Below are 24,260 nucleotides of genomic sequence, written 5' to 3'. Positions count from 1 at the left end.
TAATTACTTGCTGCGTCTGCATGCTAACTTTTTGAGTTTCATGCACAAGAACACCCAGATCCCTCTGTGCTGCACTTTTTTGGAGTCTCTCTCCATTTAAATAATAGTCTGCCTTTTGATTCTTCCCACCAAAGTGCATGACCTCACACTTTCCTACATTAAACTCCATCTGCCAAAGTTTAGCCCCGAGCTGCTCGTAGTCACTCAGCAGAACCTCTTTCCTGGTCCTACCTATGTCCTTGGTACCTACGTGGACCATGACAACTGGATCCTTCCCCTCTCACTCCAAGCTTCTCTCCAGCCCAGAAGAGATGTCCTTAACCTTGGCATCAGGTAGGCAACACAGCCTTTGGGATTCTCTGTCTTTGCTGCAGAGAACAGTATCTATTCCCGTCACTATGCTATCCCCTATTACATTGCTCTTTTCTCCCCCCACTTGAATGGCGCTCTGTACCATGATGCTGTGGTCAGTTCGTCCATCCTTCCTGCAGTCTGTGCCCTCATCCAGACCACCGGGAGCAGGAACCCCGTAACTATTGGACAAGGGCACTGGCTGAGGCTCCTCCAAAGCTAAATTTTGGATCCCCACACCTGCGTCACTCACAGTCACACCCTCCTGTTCCTGATCACGGTCCAAATTTGATGTAATTAATCTAAGGGATGTAACTGTCTCCTGGAACACAGTGTCCAGGTAACTCTCCCCCTCCCTGATGTGTCACAGTGTCTGCAGCTCGGACCCCAGCTCATCAACTCTGAGCCGAAGTTCCTCGAGCAGCCAACACTTGCTGCAGATGTGGTCACCGTGGATCGTACCGGTGTCCACCAGCTCCCACATACTACAGCTCCAACACATCACCTGCCCGGCCATCTCTATTCTATTTAATTAATTAATTTGGATATTAAATTTTAAAAGTGAATTTCTTAACTGTACTCTTCAGCTGTAATAACGTCTTCTGATTTAAACCACTTGGCCAATCAAAAGAGACACAAAAGAGATACTGATCAATCACCACCTGCTTTCCCTTTGACGGCAAACTTCAACTCAGACAGGAAGACACATGTCCCCCTCTTGTACTCTCCTTGAATTGATGTTGACTGCCTGTCCCAGGGTCCTCCTCTCACACTCTCCTCTAGGTGCTGCTGACTGCCTGTCCCAGGGTCCTCCTTCCATACTCTCCTCTCGGTGCTGCTGACTATTTTTTGGAAAAACATACTTTATTCATAAAATATCTGAAAGAACATTACGAAAGATTTCAAAATTGCCATCACAAAAAGTGCAATCATATTCCAGTTTTCCACATAGACCATGAGGTGTTTCAATACAATCAATGAACATTCTGGACATTTCAACATGGCCATTACAGACAGTCCGACAGTGCAATGGGATTCACGTTATCGACATAGATCATATTGCATTCTGAGATGCTTCAGTACAATTGGGATACATGTAATATTCACTGCATACATTCAATGTGAGTCATACAGCCCGAGGGGTCTATATAATTCCCAGCCCTTTGGTGCACTATGGCTGAAAGGTCTTCGATTGTGACCTTTCCCCATTGTGCTTTTGCGGTGGCTGCCCCAAGCTTTAGTGCGTCCCTCAGCACGTAGTCCTGGGCCTTGGAATGTGCCAGTCTGCAACACTCGGTCGGGGACAACTTTTTGCACTGGAAGACCAACAAGTTTCAGGCAGACCAAAGAGCACCTTTCACCGAGTTGATGATCCTCCAGCTGCAGTTGATATTTGTTTCGGTGTGTGTCCCTGGGAACAGCCCGTAGAGCACTGAATCCTGTGTCACAGCACTGCTCGGGATGAACCTCGACAGAAACCACTGCATCTCTCTCCAGACCTTCTTTGCAAAGGTGCTGCTGTCTGTCTATCTCGGGGTCCTGCTATTATTTGAATATTGTTGTGTCGAGAAAATCAGTCTTTTCTTTATTGGTTGTGACTTGGATCTTTCTGGATGGATGATGATTATTAAGAATGTGGACAAAATCCTCAAATTCTGACTGGCTATGGTACCAAACTCCACTTATACCATCTAAAGATCTATGATAGCATAATGGTTTCCTTGGACCTTTTTTTTAAAAACAGTTTCCTCCCATTCCGCCATAGAGATATTAGCATACAATGGTGCAAATATTTTTTACCCGTCACCATCCCTTTAACTTGAAGATAATATTCTTTGTTAAATTCAGAATCATTCCTGGTTAGTCCTAGGTGTAATAATCAGATTATAATTTTGTCTGGTCTATCCAGTTGCAGATATTTCTCGAAGGCATTTTGAACAGCCAGAATTCCTCTATCTGTTTCTATATTTGTGTATAAATTGTCTATATCCATTGTGAATAGTATGCTATCTGAGGTTATGGTAAATGAATTCACTGTTTCTACAAAATGACATGTATCTTGGACGTTTGTGGACTAAGGAGTTTCGATATGAGTCAATACATTCTGCTATTTTGTATGATTTACTACCACAATCCAAAATAATTGGTCCACCTGGAGGTATGTGGCCTGCTATTGTCCATGTATCTGGATGTTGATGTATTTTGGGGAGTCTGTAACTTTTTCACAGGTATGGGTGCTGTCCCCTTAGATTCTCCATTTGTTTCTGATTCATGTATTTTGAATTTTTAAGTCTTATTAGTACGTCTGTAACCTGTTTTTGTGTTTCTTGATATATGGGTTTAGTAAATTTGGGATAGTAATTTGTACTGTTCAATCGTCTATAAGCCTCAAAAAGGTATTGTTGTCAATCCACGATAACAATATTGCTGCCTTTGTCCGCTGGTTTTAGAACAATATCTGTGTGGGATGTTAATTACCCAAGTGCTTGTTTTTCTCTTATTGTGAGGTTTTGTTTATCCTTTCAATGGGGAATCGTCTTGGTTTCTGATTGGGTTGTTTTGATGAAATGAAATATTTTTGGGTTTATTTTACTTTTCGGTGGAATCCAGTCTGATTTGGGTGTAAATTGTTGCCTCTCTGAGATTGAGACACCGAAAAAGTCTCGAAGTTTAATTTTTCTGTAAAATGTGTCTTAAGTCTGTTTGAGGCTGTTTCACTTCCGGGACCAAAGTTAAGCCTGTGTTTCGGACTTTTTCCTGTATTAATGTGGGTTTAAATGTTTTAGAAATGTTCATCATTGTTTCCTTTAGATTTAGAGGCTCATTTTCTAGCATTTGATTCCCTTTTAGGTTAAACAGTTCATCCAGCTGTTGATAATAGAATTAGTTGTGTTTTGAGTCTAATGGATGTTGTCAGATTCTACTCCAAAGGATATATTTGGTTTTGCTGGGATATATGTTTGTTCTTTAATTCCATGATTGTGTCCTTTGGTGATTGTGGGAGATTTTTACTATAGTTTAGTTCAGGGATCACGGTCTGGGCATTTGGAAATTTATTTTTCACCCTTTTTAGTAGTATTTGAAGTAGTTTAATTGCGGTGAGAGGTGTTTGAATTTGTTTGTTCCAACTGAAATTATTATTTGTTTTATGTTTGGGCAGCAGTGTAGTTTATCCAAGATCGCCGTCACATATATACATTTGGCTGCTGGGAAGCAATCAGTTTGAGTTATTGTACTGGGGCAATTTTGAATCCTGCAGAGGTTGGAATCCCCTATTATTAGTATCGGTTTCCCTGGGATTATTGTCCAAATACTAACTTTTTGGTTTGTACTGGGGTGTTTTGTGACTGTGTTTATTGTTTTACTTTGTTGGCTAGGTCTCCATTTCGATGTTGTAGTCAGTGAGTTAGATGATTCATATTTCTGGTCAGGTATTTGTATTTCATCGATCTCACTACCTTGAGCCATATTGGACCAACCTGTTGCCTGGATTGGGGTCTTTAATGGTTTCGCTCGATTCCAACTTGTCTGTTCAGGTGTTGAAAATGTGTGGGGGGTGCAGGGGGAATCTCTAAGTTCTGTTGGGTCTGTTCTGGTGCTCAGCTCAGGATCAGCAAATATTGTTCGATATGTTATGTTTGCCAGTCCCATCGGCACTGTCAAGATGCTCATTTCAATATCACTGGGAACCCCTCCTTGTGGCTGGAGTGGACCCAACTCCAGAAAAGGGGGCTCCACAGTTTGCATCAGAGTCACCGATGGTTTGCTATTGTCTGTTATTCTCTGTAAATGTGGCTGACTCCAGTCTCCACCCCCAGAGGCCGATGTATCAGGTTCATTTTTATTGGTTACTGCTCTGAACGGTGTTTTGGGCTGCACTCCCTTCCTTAGGGTACATGTTGGGGTCTGTAATTGACCTCGGGCCGATGGGAATTGGATTTTACTTTGTCTCAGTTGGGTTGATGGCCTCGAATGGTTTCCCATTATTTCATGGTAGGTTGGTGGTCCCCTTGGAAATTTGATATGAAATGGGTTGGTTGGGCTTTTTGTGGCTTTGGTATGAGGAGATTTTGTTGGAGGTTTAATATTTTTGGGTTAGGATGCTTCCATTACATGTTTTGTGGTTTGATGTTTAATTTTATCGAATTCCTATTCTTGTAATGGAAGTTGTTTTGTAATTAAGTCATCAGATTACATTTTTTTCACACAACCATTCATTAGATTGACGGAGGCAATTGTGGAAGGACTGTTTGTGATGTCAGTTCTGGTCCTGATTTGTTTTCTGAGTCCGGACATATCTTCCTTTCATGGAACAGAGAAAGTCTCGGTGTCACGAGGACTGCTCTGGAGAATCATTGTCTGAGGTGGATTTGTTGGATTATTTTGAATCCTTTTTGATGAAGCCTGACCCATTGAGTGCTGAGACCTTGGCAACTCAGGCTCTGGGGTTCCAGGCCCGTCTTCCAGCTGTTCACTGGTGGTGTGGTTGGAAGTGTGCTTCAGCCATTCACGCTCTGGGACAGCGCCTCACCCTTACCCATCACAACAGGACACCTCACTTTCCAAAAGCAGGCGCAAGAGATGGTTTTTTTACTTTGATTAAACGTTCTAAAGCTAAATTTTTTTTCAGGTTCTTTTTATTCCAGTTCGATGCCTTTGAAACAGCCTCCTCCAATCTATTAGTTTGAATGGTTTCCTTCTGTTTATTATCTCCTTTCGATTTGTTGTGGAATGTTCAATGAGGATTCGTCTCATTTCGTCGGCCCAATTTTCTCAATTTGTTGCCCTTTTTTTGTGGTTTCCTCTGTGAGTTTCGCATGTTTTACTGATTGTGTTAATTGTTCTGCTCATCTCCTAATTCCCTTCGGGGCACCAACTTCTTCTTCCAATCACATTAAACGGTGGATCGTTTGAATCATTTTATATATTAGTCTTACTGACGTTGCAAAATTCTCTTTTGGGTCAGTGGGAGTGGAGATGGAATTCATCCCCATTGTAGAGTTTGCCTTGCCTTTGAGGCCTGTCCAGGAAATTGATGAGGATGTTCCAGTAGGGAATTCAGGATGTGGGTTAGTCTGGTTCTCATTATTTGTTAACAAAAGGAGACAAAAATGGAAATAATTTTGACAGAAGGTTTTGGCCAAAATATTTTGTATATATTCATATACTAAGAAACCAATTAAAATGGGACCCACCCTTAAAATCGATCCAATCTGCTGCTAGAGTTTGTTGGACTTTTCCGTTGAGGCCAGCTTTTGTGTGTTAAAATTCTTTTCTCTGATGGGACTGAGCTGCCCCAATATGGTTCAGGGTGTTAATGGAGGCTGTAGGTTTCTTCTGTTGAGGATGGTCCTTGTGTTTCAGAATTTGCTCCTTTTCCGAGGATGCTTTTTCCGGTCAGGGTGATCTTGCCAGGTCAACAACTCTTCCCCTTTTCGAGGATCTGTTGTCTTTGTTGTGGAATTAGATAAAGTAGGAATTGTCTTTTTGGTCTCCTTTGCTGAGGGTGACCTTCTGTGATTCAAAAACGGCTCCTTTCCTGAGGGTGTTTGTGTAATGTTACAAAATTAACTGAAAATGATGCTGATGATATGACGGTTGAGAAATTACTTGGATTCAAGTTTCCTCCACTGAGGATAATTCACTGGGGCTTATTTACCCCTTCTGAGGTTATATTCCCAACACGTTTCAAATTTCTATTTCTCTGTCAATTTCTATTGCTTCATCAGGGTGAAGTTGTCCACAAAATTCCAACTCTCAATTGCAGTGAGCAAACAAAACACTTCAGTGATTAAAAGTCTCAATGTGGAAAGGTGTGTTTTTGTTTCTTTTCATCTAACAGTAAAAGATTCAAGTTTGACTGGCTGATGACAAACAGCAGTCTCGGATGATTCCAGAAAAGTCCAGGCTCCAAAGAAATGTTCCAGAACATTCAGGAAAGATTCAAATTCCAAACATCACACTTGTGCCTGCAGTTCAAACAAACACTCTCATCAGCAGTCACATCACTCTTTATATATATTTATTTATAGATATATACTTTCTGCTCTTTAGTGACAAGGTTAGGCTGGAGAAGCTGGGGTTGTTCTCCTTGGAGCAAAGGAGATTGAGGGGAGACTTGATAGAGGTGTACAAGATTATGACAGGTTTTGATAAGGTGGACAAAGAAAAGCTGTTCCCATCAGCTGATAGTGCAAGGATGAGGGAGACATAAATTTAAGGTCTTGGGCAGGAGATGCAGGGGGACATTTTTACACAGTGAATGGTGATGACTTGGAACTCACTGCCTATGAGGGTGGTGGATGTAGAGATAATGAGCGATTTCAAAATGGAATTGATTGGGCAATTAAAGAAAATAGACTTGCAGGGCCAAGGGGATAGAAGCGAGTACTGGGACTGTCTGGTTTGTTCTACAGAGAGTGGGCATTAATTCAATGGGCTGAATGGCCTCCTTCTCTGCCGAATGACTCTTGGGTTGAAAGAGAAATTTCAGCTACTCCAATCTCCAACTGACTGAAATCCTTCATCTCTGGTGCCATTCTCGTACACCTCCTCTGTATCTCTAAGAACTTCACATCTTTCCTAAATTGTGGGGCCCAGATATAGGATTCCATTCTAGAGGGATAGAATTGAAAAGCAGGGAGGTTATGTTCAACTTGTTTCGAACCATGGTTAGACTATAGTGAGGATATAGTGTGTTTGGATTTTCACAGAGTATTTGAAATTATGTGAAAGATATGGTTATTCCACAAAATTAAGACTTCATCTTTATTAATGATGTTGATGTGGGACTGAGTGTGATATATCCAAATTTGTGGACAATTGGGGAAAAAATTGCATTCCTTTAGCACCTTTCATGACCTCCTAAAGCGTTTTACAGCCGATGAAGCACTTTTGAAGTGTAGTCACTGTTGTAATGTAGGAAATTGGAGGTAGGGATGGGTAATCACATTTAATTTAAAAAGTCAATCACTTTCATACTGTATTCACTGTTATAAGTAACAAGGTCAAGGAAACCATCTTAATTCTCACATAAGACTTCCTGCAGCTGTTTCACATCCTGTAACTTTTCTTCATTAACAATATATTGATCTTGTATTAAAAGCCCAGTGATGAAACAGATAATTATTAAATCATGCAATTCAGTTATTCTGAGTTTTACAAAACTCAAGACACAGTGACCAACATTAGATGTGATTCTGCGATTGGACAACATTTGCTAAACAATCCTGAATGTTCTGAGATTTGTGCTGACAACCAATTTAAGATTGTCAGTCGAGCTTGCAGTGTGGCACGCTCATGTGTACTGGAAGCGACATATATTAATACACAGGACCCTGCTCTTTGCAGACAGAACATAGACTCACTTTCGCCTGTTTCAGCTGAACAAGAGAGATAACAACCGTGCTCTGGTTCCTTCCCCAGGTAAATGCCTTGACCAATCAGAGTCAACATACCTGGTATGAATTTAAACAAAGCTTGGTGGTTAACTGTCACTCATCAGTTAACCTTTGCATTCTCCATGTCAGTGTCCACTTTCCAACCAATCAGCACTCTCTTCTGATGAAGTATAAATTGTTGTTTCCTTTACATTTGGTATTCTTGCGAATGTCCTGGTGAGTGTAAGATGAAAAGCTGCGACATCTCTCTTTTCTCAGCAATTACTATTTTAATTAACTACCAGTCAGCAGCAGATGATTGAATAAGTAGTGAGTCTTAATTGAGGGACAGTTAATGAATCAATAATGAATCAAGTTATTGTAAAAGAGTGAGTTTTATTTGCTGCGAAAATGTAAAGTCTTAATTTCTGTGTATGTAAAGAATGTGCAATGAGGATAAATGTATTGGCAAGAGAGACCTTCTAGCTCTTATTAGCCTCAATGTTTGAATCTGGATGAATAAGGGTGGCATAGAATCAGATAAAGATAGTATGAAACAGTTCTATTGTATTCTTGTCTAAGATAATGAGAGAAAGTGATGTAAATAATTGGGGATCCAATTAAATTAATTTAGTAACCAAACTGACCAATTGTCATGTTACAACAGCCCAACTCTGATGTAAGGTAATGGTCACTTTGGGGATAAAAGCAGAGGTTCTGAAGGTCTTCCTTGCTAGCCAAGTACTGAAGACTCCCGAGGCCAAGTTCCAAGGAAATTACTGTCAGAGAAGGAGCCAGACTCCTGAGGGTGAATTCCACAAGAATTACTGTGAAAGAAGGAGCCAGAGGGGGTTACGCTTCTACAGACTGATCACCCACATGAAGTTGTAAAAGTCCATGTCTTAAAGTTGTTAAGTAAACATTTTTCCATTTAATACACTTCTTTTTAAATTTACTACCTGGAGAGTTCTGCCTTTGCATTAATTGGTTAAATTCTTGTCTGAACCAATATGAATTTATAAAATGGTAAGTTGCGGGTGGCTGAAATTAATTAAGTTTCAGATAACAAGATAATATAAATCTTAAATTTAAAAACTTGCATTTTTTATGTGCCTTTCCTGATCACATGACATCCCAAAGTGCTTTACAGACAATGAAGTACTTTGAAGTGTAGTCACTGTTCTAATGTAGGAAAGGCTGCAGCCAATTTACACTCAGCAAGATCCCATGAACTGCAATGTGAGAGTGAACAGATGATATGTTTTTATCGATGTTGATTGATCAATGTTGGCCAAGATACTGGGGGTAACACCCCTTTTCTTCGAAATTGTGGTCCAAATAGCAGACGGGGTCCTTGATTAGCATCTTGTCCAAAGACAGCAGCTCTGACAGTGCAGCACTCCCTCAGCACTGGCACTCGCAATGTTGGATGTGATTTTTGTCCTCAGGTCGCTGGGACTTGAACCAACAATCTTCTGACTCAGAGGTGAAAGAGCAATTCACTGAGCCTCGGATGACACTATAAGACAATATGTGGGAGAATAAAATACATCTACAGGATAACAAAGGGTTAAATGGTTAAACCATAATGGAATACTACAACGAAGTCTCCTTGCACCAGTAGCAGAGAAACCTGCGCTGTCAGCTATTGTTGAGGAAGAAAAACAAGTATCATAAACAAACTACCAAGAGTCCTTGAAACAAAGTAAGGATGTCTGTTATCAGCACCTGAGACAGGGCCTAGTCATGCTATCTGTTGTCCGTCCAGAAGACTAGTCGCCAGATGGGATACTCAAAGTTTTGTGTAACTAGTCAAGGTTTTTGCGTAATTATAAACTAAGGCAGAACAATTGTATGCATGCCAAAGATAAAATTTCAATGTTATTAATTATGGAAGCTTTTGCTATAACTATGTGTGTACTCTAATGCTTCCTCAGAGCGCCGGCTAGCTCCGTTGTATGCTGCTGGGCTCTCCGTTATATCACAATTCAATAAAGGCTTCCGAGACAAACCTCCTGGGTCTGAGTGTTCACTCTGTTTTCCGTGACAAATTGGCGACGAGGATGGGATTCGACTGAAGTCCAGTAGCCTCTTAAGTTGGAGAGGTGGTTAAAATTTTGGACCATTGGATCTCTAAAAAAGAACCCTCACGGAGAAAGGGAGGAATAACTCTCCTAAGTTAGGGAGAGTACGAACTGCATCCTCGCTGAGAGGGGGATTGCAGTGAATTAGCGTCCCAGCTGAAAGGGGGACTGCGAGTAAAAGGTTAGCTACCGACCAAAGAGACTTAAGTGACCCAAAGGATCGGAGGACTTGTTCAGGAACTCTTAAACACCGGTGAGCACATAGGGTAGGAAAAGCGCTGCGCTGTTAATTATGTTTTATTTTCAGCAAAATGGGAGGTCACAACAGCAGAGCAGGCTCTGCCACTCCCCCCGCTTCTCAAAGTACTAAGAACAAACTGAAACCGGCAAAACCGGAGCTTAAATCAGGAACTTTGAAGTTGGGTAAGAAAATGGGAAAAAAGTAGAAGTAGTATACCCAGGGGTTCGAGTCCCCTGGAGGTAAAAAGTAAGTAATTTCTGTGTTTTCTTTTGTGTATATTATAAAGTAAAATGGGAAATATGACATCAAAGGAACCCGAGGTTCCTCCTTTGAAGGGAACCCCAAATGCTTATATGTTACGGTCCAGAAATTGTCCAATATGTTTCTGATTGGGTTAAATGGACTCAAAGTAAAGGAGAGAGCTTCCCACCAGCTGGAACTTTTAATCGGGACAGATTTGAGCGCTTATAATATGTTTTAAGGGGGGTAGATAGTCCACTACTGAATTTTCTGTAACTTTAAAAAAGATGAATTGATCTAAGTTACAAGTGCTGTTTGTGCTGAAGAGAGAGAGAGAGAAAGGGTACCCCTAGGGGGTTAATGAGCAATTGACAAGCAGCAGCAGAGAAATGTGAGCTTTCGTCAGTTTGAAGATCCCTATAGGTGGAGCCTTGAAGATCCCTTTATTCCCCCCCGCTACTCGAAGCTTCGTTTAGAGTTAAGTTCAATATTATAGGAGTATCGATACATACCTTTATCTATGTGTTTGTTTGTGTGCAATGAAGCATTTGAGCTTTCATGTGTTTTCTTCCCTGAATTGTCTTTTGTGTGTGTAGTTGAGCACTTTAGAGTCGAAAGCCCCATATTAGATTAAAGGAAAAGTTTATTCAAACATTCCAAAGTTTTGAGTATAAGGTTTGAGTTGAGATTTCTGGCAAAAGTCATAATTTGAAGGTAGTGTAAAGATAAAACAGGGCTTGCCTTTGTTTGAGATGTACCAACCCTTGTACCACCCCCTTGCAGACTAGTAGGGAATAACCCTCATCATCAGCTTCCAAGCTGACTGGGATTAATACATACGAGTTAGTATTCTAAAATTCTGAGAAAAAGAAATTACTTGAAATTCAGAAGGATTCCAGGAAAATGAAAAGACATAAACACAAGGCTAGGTGGTTCCAATGGATAAAAAGGGGTTTCTTATGAAGAGATGACTTAAATATTAAAGGAAATCTGCTTTCCAAAAGCACTGGAATTTGAATTTGGGACAATCTTGAGATGTATAGTGCAGTGTATTTTAAGAGGTTACTTTTGAATCACTAGGATGCTATCTAAGATAAAGAATATGTCGATAAACATACGGAAATTATAACTTGGATACAAATCATTACACATGACAAAGAGGTTGTTTTAATTTTGATAGTGTAAGTTACAGTTCTTACAAAGTTTAAAAATTTGAGGTTTGGTTCTTGATAAAGTTCTCAAAAAGGGAATTTTCATTTTAAAAGGTCTGACAACAATTGGCACTAATTCAAATGCTGCAAGCTTTTGTGTTTGTAAGTCTGTTCCCAAAATATGAAGCTAAGCTCAAGACCTTGACAAAGTTTGGCAGAAATCCAATTTTTGGCTGAGTTAATGAATCTGGGATAATTCTAAAAGAAAAGGGTCAGGCACAATTTAGTGAGTTACTTTTAAGACAATAAAATCTTTTGAGAAGAAGAAAAGGAAGCAGAACATGTCAATACCTGATTTCTGTTTTTAAAGCTGTTATGAGAATATTTTATTTATTTTAAAGTCTCTCCAGGCAACCTGAACAAGATAAGATGGTAGCTGTTGCAAGTGTAATATGGTATGAGGCAAGTAGGAGAATGAGTTAGGGAAAGAGGACATAATGTACAAACTGTTTTAAGGGAAATGAATTTGATAATCTGGCCATCAACTGAGGCATTGGAACTGCACAGGGGGAGATAAAGATCTAGAGACAGAGATCCCCTTTGAAATGGAATAGTTAATATGGCCTAAAGAGTAAGGAAACATTTGAAACAATCAAGACAATAGAGAAACTGAACTCAAGAAAACCTTAGGATGATCATGGTCAGGAAAGAAAACTTAGAGGTAAAACAATGAGGAATCTGTAGTTCAGGAATTGAAATGTAAGGAGAAATAATACTTAACATCAATTTACCACAAGATGGATACAGGTAAAGGGAAAGCTGGAAAAAGGCTAAATAAATGTATTACTGATTATATTAATGGGCCTGTGAGCTACAAAAGTAAAACCACAGGATTAACATCTTGATTCAGGCAGAGTTAAGCGGTTCCCAGAGAGAACCATCACTGGAAGTGAAGATACTGAGCCATTGAAAGATAGGATAAGAAGGTGCATTGTAGAATTGTGTTGGCAGTTTAAGGAATTGAAGCCTGACATGAGAGAGCAGCAGGAGACAGTAAACTGGAAGGAGTGGGGGTGCCTATCCAGATGGATTCAGATCAGGGAACTCATTTCACAGGAAGAGTCATTAAAGAAATGTATAAATTTATGGAGGTTAAAAAAAACATCAATCAAGAGACAGGGAACAGCCCAATATTCTAATGCACTGTGGGCTACCCCAAGCAGGATCGACAGGTTCACCCCATTTGAAATGATAACAGGTAAGGGCCATGCAATTACCTGAAGGTATTATAGTAGGAGGTGCAGGGCCATAGAAAGGAAAAATACAGGACAATGTAAGGGAATTAAGTGTGCGATTACATGAGCTGAGAGAGGAAGTTAAAGACTGACAGGTGATTAAGGATATGGAAAAGGGCAAACCCAAAGAGCAACAATGGACCATACCAGGTAATTACGACAGGTGATACATGCGCACTTGTAGATATGAGAACAGGAAGTAAATGGAGGCATTACACACAGTTAAAGATAATTGACCAAGCAGTAACCCAGAGAAGGGAGCCAATGTTAATGTCTCCACAGATCTACGATCCAGGTCGTGGGCCTATCAGTATTGGCAACAAGGTCAGGGATCATCACTGCTCATCCTGCATTGCAGGAGGAACTTTGGTACAGCACGGACAGTGCCAAATGCGACACACAACGGGGAATGATAAAAGTAACAGTAGGAGAACAAGTGCTTTCAAATTGTAGTAAGGGTTTTCTTCAGATCGAGCATGGGAGGTCCGCCATTACCCAGCCACCTCCCATCTCTACTTTCACAGTCTGAGTAGAGATAATTGAAGCCCCTCAAACCACACTGACTTGTCCGACTATGCATCCAGGACCAACGAATGGTTTGGTACTGGTTAATCAGAAGTATGATAATGTACACCATGAGCTGGTACCCGTAGTCTTGAATGTATCCAGTGTCGTCCTGCCCCAATGGTGCTCTACCCATACCCAAGCACTCTATACAGCTCTGACGCACCAATTGATGACTGAAGCAGTTCAGTTCAGTGGCGAGCTGCGATCAGGCTTGGGAGGGAACCGCGTTAAGCGCAGCCTGATAAATTATGCTGCTACAATATTCAATATAGGGACATAATTGGTTAATCCAAAGTCTGGCTACCGTGCTCGAAAGTCATGCGGGGACTATCAATAAATTAATTGAAATAGGGAAAAATATTTCAGATGAAGCAAGCAGAAATGATGTATGCAACACCTATGGAACTTGGGCACTGGAACAAGCTCGAGAAAATTTAAGACAGACTAAAGAAGGGGTAGTCCCTTTATGGGTAACTAATGAGCATCTGTTGAATCTCTCACGACACAAGAATCATGAGTTGATCGGTTGCCAGCCCAGGGGTTTAACACGTGTATGTAGAATGAATGTTGAATGTATAGTGAATAGTAATATGCTAATAGGCATTGTATTAGTAATACCTGTCATACTTATGTCAATGACATAACCCAGGCAAGATGCTCACAGTGACTGCAGGTACGGGACCCCAGCCATGGGGCCAATTTGTACACCTACAAATGGACTTTATACAAATGCCTAAATGTATGGAATATAATTATGTTTTAGTTCTAGTATGTTTGTTCTCGTGATGGGTGGAGCTGTATCCCACCCGACGAAATGATGCTGTTGTTGTAAAATTGTTGTTCATTTTACTGCTAAAGTGATAAAGGAACTGTTGAAGGCCTTACAATGCAACCATTACCTTTCCTGCCCATACCACCCCCAGAATACTGGGGCGGTGGAAAGACAAAATGGTATTCTGAAAAACAAACTAGCTAAATTATGTGAAGAAACCAGTTTGAAAGGGCCTGAAGCTCTACCCTTGGTGCTCATGACTATGTGCTCTCACCCTAACTATCTCAAGAGCTTGCATATACAGGTAGTAGAAGCTCAGAAAAAGCCCAACATTGAAGATTGCCATCAATACCAGCCCGGGACCTAGTCCTAGTAAAGACCTTCAGGAGAAAGAACTGTTTGGAACCTCGATGGGAAGGGCCTTTCAAAGTCCTGCTCACCACCCATATGGCTGTGAAGGTTGAAGGACGCCCTTGTGGATCCATGCATCGCACGTCAAGCAGACGCTGACCTCAGCCGGAAGTGCTTGTGCAAGAACTTTGACTGAGCCATCAGAATGCTGACTCTGATTTGGATCCTGTCCTGTGTGGTCCTTGCGGGAGCATGGACTACCAATTCTGTGGTTCAACGAATACAGGCCATATAGCCTCGCATGTTAATCGGACTAAGTGTTGGATTTGTACTCATTTTCCTCTATGCAAAATAGCAGCTGAATTGCATAAGAGGGTGGAAAGGACCCTACCTTGTGCTGCTAACAACTCAAGCGGCCCTGAAGATTAAAGGGAAGGAAGATTGGGTCCACGCCACTCGTAAAAAAAAAACATTGTCTGGCAGTCCTATAACCGTTGTTACCAATGAACTAATTTGCATTATGTATCAGATACTGCCTTTTACTATATTCTGTCTTTTTGCCATATTTTGTGGGGTGTACCCAAAGGATTCTCAACCCAACACCTTTTTGTCTTTATGCCACGCCTATGCTAGACAAGTAGGACAGGGTGCCTGTTGGATATGTGCCCAGTTTCCCCAACATGGAGGTGAGTCAAGCACCTATCTGGCAAAACCCATGACTGAGGAAAAAATAAAGGATCTCACAAACTTCCATATCCAGTCAGATGATGCAGAACCCAATATGTTTAGAGGATGGTTCTGTTGCTCTCCCCCTGCTAAGGGGTGGAACTACACAAATCATGGGATAAGAATCAGGCCCCCTCCGGAACTGATAAACGCCACCTGTTGGTAATAAAAACAAAAAACTGTGGATGCTGGAAATCCAAAACAAAAACAGAATTACCTGGAAAAACTCAGCAGGTCTGGCAGCATCGGCAGAGAAGAAAAGAGTTGACGTTTCGAGTTCTCATGACCCTTCAACAGAACCTGTTGGTGTTCGAACCTTGCAACCGGTACCTATAACCTGGGAAACAGTAGTTGTCAAAACACCATATCTATTAGCCCTGGTAGTTATGATCTTCAAAATCCTCTAAATGGTACATACTGGGTTTGTGGAGAGAAAGCATATCCCTGGCTGCCTGGGATGCCGCAATTATCTTCCTTCTTTAATCAAGATAACGGAAGTTTGGGCAAGGGCGCTACTGCTCCCACCTGGAGTGGCTGCTGCTACCTAGCATATTTGAATCCCTATCTTCGCTATATAAGTAAATTAGATATTCACCCGCATCGGCGTCTACATCGCCGTGATATCTCGGAATCTGAACAATTCTGGATGATTGCTATCCCCTCTTATGGAGCTGCTCGTAATTCCTGAGAGATTATCAACCTGGCAGCTGCACTTGAGAAATTTGCTAATTCAACTGCTGATGCTTTGATTGAGACACAGAAACAGATTTCAGCTACCACTCCTGAAATGATAGCCCTACGCCTGACTGCCTTACAAAATAGAATGGCCCTTGATTTCCTCCTAGCTGAAAAAGGTGGTACTTGTGCCATGATAGGTTCAGAATGCTGCACTTATGTGCCTGATGTTTCTGAGAACATTACTAACCTGGGACAGCATGTTATGGATAAAGTGCAAGAAATAAAGAAAGTTGGGGAAAGACTGAGTAACTTTTATAACAAGGATTCCTGGTGGGCTATAGTAATGGGGTGGTTCTCCGGTTGGGGAAGTTGGCTGCTGTATGTTTTAATTGGGTTGGTCATTGCATGTGTTATAGGGTGTTGTGCATGTGTTGCTCTGCGAATTTGCTGTTCCCAGGTTATTAACAGTGTCTCTACTGGATTAGGAGGAACTCCAGTTGTCCCTCAAATGATGCGCACTGGTCCCAGTGAGGCCCACTGGTGGGGAGAAAAGGTTTACTCTGCCAGAGATCGGCCTTTTCCTTACGGTTATGAACCCCCTTATGATAATGAAGATACTATTCCTCATTGGTATTAATCTAGAAGATTAACAAGGCGGGATTGTGGAAGAATAAAATACATCTACAGGATAGCAAAGGGTTAAGTCGTTAAACCATAATGGAATACTACAGTGAAGTCTCCTTGCACCAGTAGCAGACAAACCTGCACTGTCAGCTATTGTAGAGGAAGGAAAACAAGTATCATAAACAAACTACCAAGAGTCCTTGAAACAAAGTTAGGATGTCTGTTATCAGCACCTGAGACAGGGCCTAGTCATGCTATCTGTTGTTTGTCCAGATGACTTGTCGCCGGATGGGATACTCAAAGTTTTGTGTAACTAGTCAAGGTTTTTGCATAATTATAAACTAAGGCAGAACAATTGTATGCATGCCAAAGATAAAATTTCAATGTTATTAATTACGGAAGCTTTTGCTATAACTATGTGTGTACTCTGATGCTTCCTCAGAGTGCCGACTAGCTCCATTGTATGCTGCTGGGCTCTCCGTGATATCACGATTCAATAAAGGCTTCTGAGACAAACCTCCTGGGTCTGAGTGTTCACTCTGTTTTCCACAACACAATACAAGGTTTGAAAGGGAAAGTTACTGTCAAACCCTAGTCCTCTTCCAGTATTTATCCAATTCCCTTTGTTACCATCGAGGCCATTCGGCCCATTATGCCTGTTCTGGCTCTTGGAAAGAGCTATTCAATTAGTCCCTCTATCCTGCCCTTTCCCCATGAGCCATGCAAACTAGTCCCCTTCCAGTGTTTATTGAATTCCCTTTGTTGAATCTGCTTCCACCAGCCTTTTGGGCAGTGCATTCTGGATCACAACACCTCACTGTAAAAAGACCTATCTTCCTCATTTCCCCTCTGGCTTTTATGTCAGTCACCTTTAATCTGTGTCCTCTGGTTCAATGGAAACAGTTTCTCTTTATTTACTTGATGGAAACCATTCATGATCTTGATTATCTCTATCACATCTCCTCTCAGCCTTCACTGCTCTAAGGAGAGCAACCCTGGCTTCTCCAGTGTGTTCACATAACTGAGGTTTGTCATTCCCGTCCCCTTACTAAATCCCTGCACCCTTTCCAAGGCCCCAAACTTGAATTTATTTCTCGAGAAATAGCATTGAAAAGCAGAGAAGTTATGTTAAACTTGTATCGAGCCTTGGTTGGACCAGACTTGGAATAGTGTGAACAGTTCTGGGTCTCCGTCATTATAATAAGGACAGAGGAGAATTCGAGAATGTGCAGGAAAGATTCACAAGGACAATAGCAGAACTGAGTGTGTTTAAGTTACACTAGAGATTGAACAGGCTGGGGCTTCACACTTTTGAAAAGGGAAGGCTGAGGACTGACCTGATCGAGGACTTTAAGATTACGAAGGGAGGTAACAAGCTTTACATCATCAAGTTATCACTGTCTGTACAGGATAGAAATTCAGAACTCATCATGTTAGTTGTCATGGATTATGTGATAGAGAATCATCCTCCCTCTGAACCTATAAACCTCCGTCCCCCACACACCATCCCTCCAGACAATTGATTGCAGCCCTAATTAATCCTATGATCCTCTTCCTGATTTTTCCCTAATTTCCTCCCCTGAAGGGGGCGTCACAATTAAATCCAGTGACTACCCACATGTACTTTGTTTCAGGGTGGGGTCACTGCGCCCCCCACCCCCACTTTCCATCCCAGTCCCAGGAGTTTGGAGACTGGGCCATGGATGAGTAATGGCGGCCGGGGCTCCCACAATCCCCCGCGCTGAAGAGACCGCTCTATCCGCCGGGCGGGCGGCGGGGGACTGCGCATGTCCGAGGCGGAGGGGAAGATGCGCATGTGCGGAGAATGGCGCTTCCCATTAGCCAACCTCTCATTCCGTTGTGAGGGTTAAAGGTTCTTCCGCGCCCGCGAAGGCTTCCGCTGCCCCATCGTCTTCAGGCGGTAGATTGACCAATGGGACGAGTTGGAGGACCGGAAGGACCCAGGTCCTCCAGCCAATCAGAGCGCGGGCTTTGTGTGAATGAAGATTGAGCTTCACACAGACTAAAACTTCCTCCCGTGTCCAACATCTGTGAGTAAAACACTTTCTTTTCTCACAGAGATAAAAACAAAGAAACTGCGGATGCTGGAAATCCAAAACAAAACCAGAATTACCTGGAAAAACTCAGCAGGTCTGGCAGCATCGGCGGAGAAGAGCAAAGTTGACCTTTCGAGTCCTCATGTTCTGTTGAAGGGTCATGAGGACTCGAAACGTCAACTCTTTTCTTCTCCGCCGATGCTGCCAGACCTGCTGAGTTTTTCCAGGTAATTCTGTTTCTGTTTTGACTTTCTTTTCTCCCCCTTTCCATTTCTTTTCTCATTCTGGGGGCAAATTGTTGACTTGCAGGAACTGAAGGGAAAGGAAGTGAATCCAGGGAGGGTGCAGACTCTGGAAATGTTGGCCCAGGTCTCTCTCTCTCTTAAAGACATTGACATCCTTTGCTCCTTCAGCTTGACACATTTATTTGTCTGGCTAAAAGATGGTCCCTTTCCTAATGTTCACAATTAAAGGGGTGGTTTCCCCAGGAAATGGTTGACATTTAAGGGGACGGTAAATTAATATTGGACAGAGATGTGTTTAGTGCTGTGATATGGGACACATTAAATATATTGTTTCTGGATAGGAATAGAGTCCATTTATTATTATTTCTACCTTTTTAATATAGTACTGTGTATATTTCCAGTCATTTTCAACAGCAGCAGTTCACCACCACCTTTTCAAGGGCAATTAGGAATGGGTAATAAGTGCTGGCCTCCCATGAATGAATGAATAGAAGAGACATTGTAGTACATGATGAGTCCATTCAGCAATTTGAGTCCATGCTGACCCTTAGTAGAGCAATCCAATCAGTACCATTGCCCCCTATATATTCCCATTCCTCTGTTAGTTTATTTCCTTCAACTGCCCACCCAATTCCATTTTCAACTTTATTATCATCTCCACCTCCACCACCCTCGTAGGCAGCGAGTTCCAGGTCAAGACCGCTCTCTCCCTAATGAAAGGTCTTGCTCACATCCACCCTCTATCTCTAATCAGGGAAAACAATACTGTATATTAAACACATTTTAGTCCAATAAATATATATGTAGCCAAGCAAGCTGAATGAAGATTTTCAGGTCTTTGTATCCGAAAGAGGAAATGGTGAGCATCGATCTGATGATCAGCATGAATCGGCACTTTCAGGAGAATTGGGAAGGTGTGTATTAGGTACAGCAGAGTGAGAATGGAGGGAGTGTGTGGGATGGAGATTTACTGCTTTTGTGGAACAAGAGAGGAAAGAATGTTCCATAGAAATTAGAATTGTCTGTTCTGAATTTCTCCCCTGTCCTGATAGAAATGACTTTTGTAAACTCCTTTTACAGGATATTAGAAGGGAAGGATTTTCAGACAGAATTCTCAAACCAAACATCACGTCAAGACCTGACAGTCATTTCATTCATTGGGACCAGAATATCATTGGCCTTTAAATCTACCATTCGAAATCTTTGCCTCTTCTGTTTGCTTCAAAAGATTTTAAACATCAGTGTAACTGGAAAAGCACTGAGACACACACCCAAGTGAGAGTGTTGCAGTGCACTGACTGTGGAAAGCGCTTTGACCAGTTACAGATATTGAAAAATCATTGCACCATCCAGTGAGAGACTGTAGACGTGTTGTGTGTGTTCGAGGCTTTAACTAATTGTCCCACCTGCAGAGACCCAAGGACATCAGCATCATGGAGAAACTGTGGAAATGTGGGGACTGTGGGAAGGGATTCAGATCCCCATCTAAGCTGGAAACCCATCGACGCAGTCACACTGGGGAGAGGCCATTCACCTGCTCCAAGTGTGGGAAAGGATTCACTCAGTCACCCCATCTGCAAACACACCAGCAAGTTCACACTGGAGAGAGGCCGTACATGTGCTCTGTGTGTGGGAAAGGATTTACTCAGTCATCCCATCTGCAGACACACCAGCAAGTACACACCGGGGAGAGACCATTCCCCTGCTCTGAGTGTGGGAAGGGATTCACTCGGTTATCCCACCTGCAGACACACCAGCGAGTTCACACCGGGGAGAGGCCATTCACCTGCTTGGAATGTGGGAAGGGATTCAGTGATTCATCCAACTTATTGGCACACCACCGAGTTCACACCGGAGAAAGGCCGTTCACCTGCACCGTATGTGGGCAGCGATTCACTCAGTCATCCAGCCTGCTGAGACACCATGCCAGTCACACCAATGAGAGACCTTTTAAATGCTCTGACTGTGGGTGTGGCTTCAAAAGCGCTGTGATTCTGATGGCCCACCAACGCATTCACACTGAGGAGAGACCATTCAGCTGCTCTCAGTGTGCAAAGAGCTTTAGAACGTTATCCAGCGTTCATATACACCAGCGAGTTCACACTGGAGAGAGACCATTCACCTGCTCCGAGTGTGGGAAGGGATTCAGTGATTCATCCAACATGCAGAAACACCAGCGAGTTCACAAGTAATTACAGGGGTTGGATTCTGCCGTTATTGCTGCTGTTAATCACATCCAGGACTGAACCATGTTCATTCTGACACCTGGTGAAGTGGGAGGGTTGGAAAGTTTCTTTCTGATGGACTGGCCGGTCTCACGACTTTGTTTCCAGTGGCTGATGCTCTTTGAACCTTGTTGCAAATATATTGGTTCATATTTCATATGGATCATTGTGTTTTAAAGGGTGTTTTAAAGGCAAAATTTTGTTTGCATTTCTGTTTAGAACTTCCCAAAGTGTGCCACTTTGCCGTGGAGATGGGCTGTACAGCATAGAAGGTTCTTTTGCTTAATTTATCTGCCTGTTTCTCAGAGATTTGATCTTGTCCAGGCTACAGCTCACTTCACTTCGTGTGAGGGGAAAATAAGTTGGCCGATTTGCCCAACTTTAAGCGAGAGAAAGAAATCACCAGTGGTCCCCACAGTGGCCGGTCTCACGACTTTGCATCCAGTGGCTGATGCTCTTTGAGCCTGGGAATGCACATTTCTACTGATATTGATCCACAAAAGCTGATGAGGGACATTTATTTTATCCTGGATAGTAAATAGTATTTTTCCTACCACTACAGGTAGATCTAAAGTAAATACTTTGTTCCATTGAGTCGACATCACAGGGCCAGGCCAGTCAGCTCAATTGGTCTCTGTCAGTATTTCTGCTCCTCATGAGCCTCCACCCACCCATCTTCATCTCCCCCCATCAGCATATCCTTCTATTCCTTTCTCCCTCATGTATGTATCCAGCTTTCCCTTAAATGTATTCATGCTATTCACCTCAACCACTCGCTGTGGTACTGAGTTCCACACTCTCACCATTCACTGGGTAAAGAGGTTTCTCATGAAATCCTTATTGGATTATTGAATCACCTTAATCATTTTAAAGACTTCCAACAGGTCACCCTTCAGTCTTCTCTTTTCTAGAGAAAAGCAGCCCCAGCCTTTCCTGAGGGTTAAATGCTCTCAGTTCTGGTATTATTCTTGTGAATCTTTGTTGCCCCTTCTCCAATGTCTCTATTTCCTTTTTCTAAATGGAGATCACAAATGTTGACAGTACTCCCAGTGTAGTCTAACCATGGTTCAAAACAAGTTGAACATAACCTCCCTGCGTTTCAGTTCTATCCCTCGAGAATGGAACCCTATATCTGGGCCCCATGCATTAGGAACGATGTGAAGTTCTTAGAGAGGGTGCAGAGGAGATTGACGGGAATGGCACCAGGGATGAGGGACTTCAGTTAGTTGGAGAGACTGGAGTAGCTGAAATTGTACTTTTTAGATCACAGAGTCATTCAGGTAGAGAATGAGTCCATTCAGCCCATCGTTTCAATGCCGGCTCACTGCAGAGCAAACTAGTCAGTCCCATTTCCTTGTTCTATCCTTGTTGCTCTGAAAATGTATTTCCCACACCTGCCCATCCAGTTTCCTTTTGAAACCTTTCACTGTCTCTGCTTCCACCCACCTCGCAGACAGCGAGTTCCAGGTCATCACCACTCACTGCGTAAAAACGTTCCTCCTAATTTCCCCCCCATATCTTTTCATTTTCATTCTTTCATGGAATGTGTGTGTCACTGGCTGGGCCACTCATTAATTGCCCCTTGAGAAGGTGGTGATGAGCTGCCTTCTTGAACCGCTGCAGTCCATGTGGTGTAGGTACACCCACAGTGCGGTTAGGGAGGGAGTTCCAGGATTTTGACCCAGTGACAGTGAAGGAACAGTGATGTAGATATATCTCCTTACAAAACTTTAAATTTGTGCCCCATCCTCCTTATACCATCAGCAAATGGGAACATCTTTTCTTTGTCTACCTTACCTAAACCTGTCATAATCTTGTACGCCTCTATCAAATCTCCCCTCAACCTCCTTTACTCCAAGGAGAACAACCCCAGCTTCTCCAGCCTAACCTTGTGGTTAAAATCCCTCATCCCGGGAACCATTCTGGTAAATCTCCTCTCCATCCTGTCAGGGACACTCACATCCTTCCTAAAGTGTGGTGACCAGAACTGGACTCAATACTGTAGTTGTGGCCTAACCAGAGCTTTATAAAGGTTCAGCAAAACTTCCCTGCTTTTGTTCTCAATCCCTCTATTTCTGAAGCCCAGGATCCCATGTGCTTTGCTAATTCCTCTCTCACTCTGTCCTGCCACCTTCAATGATCTCTGCACATGAACCCCCAGGTCCCTCTGTCCCTGCTCACTCTTTAGAACTGTGCCATTAAGTCTATATTTCCTCTCCCTATCCCCTCTGCCAACTCACATCACCTCCCACTTCTCTGTATTAAATTCCATCTGCCACTTCAGAGAATGTTGAGAGGAGATTTAAGTATTAAACTAAACATACAGAGAAGAGGAGACACTGCTTTCTTTGATATGTCACCCACAATTGAAGATGATTCCCTCCCTTTAAATGCACATGAGGCCCAAAGAGCACAGCAGGAGGCCATTCGGTCCATCGTGCTCCTGCCGGCTCTTTGAAAGAGCTGTCCAATTAATCCCATCACCCTGCAATTTTCTTTTCCTTTCAAGAATCTGTTCCATTCCCTTCTGAAAGATACAGTTGAATTTGCTTCCAGCGCATTTTCAGGCTGTGAATTCCAAATCACCACAACTCACTGTGATTTCTAAAACAAAAAAATCTTCATCTTGGATGTGGTGTGTTTGAATTTTCAAAAAGCATTTGGAAAGGTGTCAAACAGGAATTTTACACACAAAATGAGCTCTCAATCTCTATGAATGATTTCGATGAGGGACCGAGTGTAATGTATCCAAGTTTGCTGACAATTAAACAAGGACTTGCATTTCTATAGCGCCTTTCACGACCACAGGATGTCCCAAAGTGCTTTACAGCCAATGAAGTACTTTTGAGGTGTAGTCACTGCTGTAACATAGGAAACACAGCAGCCAATTTACACGTGGCAAGATCCTACAATCAGCAATGTGATCATGACCAGCTGACCTGTTTTTAGTGATGTTGATTGAGGGATAGATATTGACCAGGACACCGGGGCTAACTTCCCTGCTGTACTTTGAAAGAGTGTCCATGGGATCTTTTACATCTACCTGAGAGGGCAGACGGGGCTTGCAGTTTAACATCTCATTTGAGAGAAGGTAGCACTGACAGTGCAGCACTCCCTCAGTGCTGGCACTGGGAATGTTGGCTTTGATTTTTGTCCTCAGGTCCCAGGTGTAGGATTTGAACCCACAGCCTCCTGCCCCAGAGGTGAGAGTGTTACCCACTGAGCCATGGCTGACACTATAGACAATACAAATTTACCCTTTGCCTCCAGCTTC

The 24,260-nt window shown here is 42.4% G+C and overlaps 1 pseudogene; it reads left to right on the top strand.

Moving 5' to 3' along the window:
• Positions 1–21,159, top strand: part of LOC121273619 — a 36,701-nt pseudogene extending 15,542 nt beyond the window's left edge.
• The last annotated feature ends 3,101 nt before the right edge of the window (positions 21,160–24,260 follow it).

This window comes from Carcharodon carcharias (assembly GCF_017639515.1).
Source record: "Carcharodon carcharias isolate sCarCar2 chromosome 27 unlocalized genomic scaffold, sCarCar2.pri SUPER_27_unloc_1, whole genome shotgun sequence".
NCBI classification, from domain to species: Eukaryota; Metazoa; Chordata; class Chondrichthyes; order Lamniformes; family Lamnidae; genus Carcharodon; species Carcharodon carcharias.
This window is presented reverse-complemented; position numbering and strand designations above follow the sequence as displayed.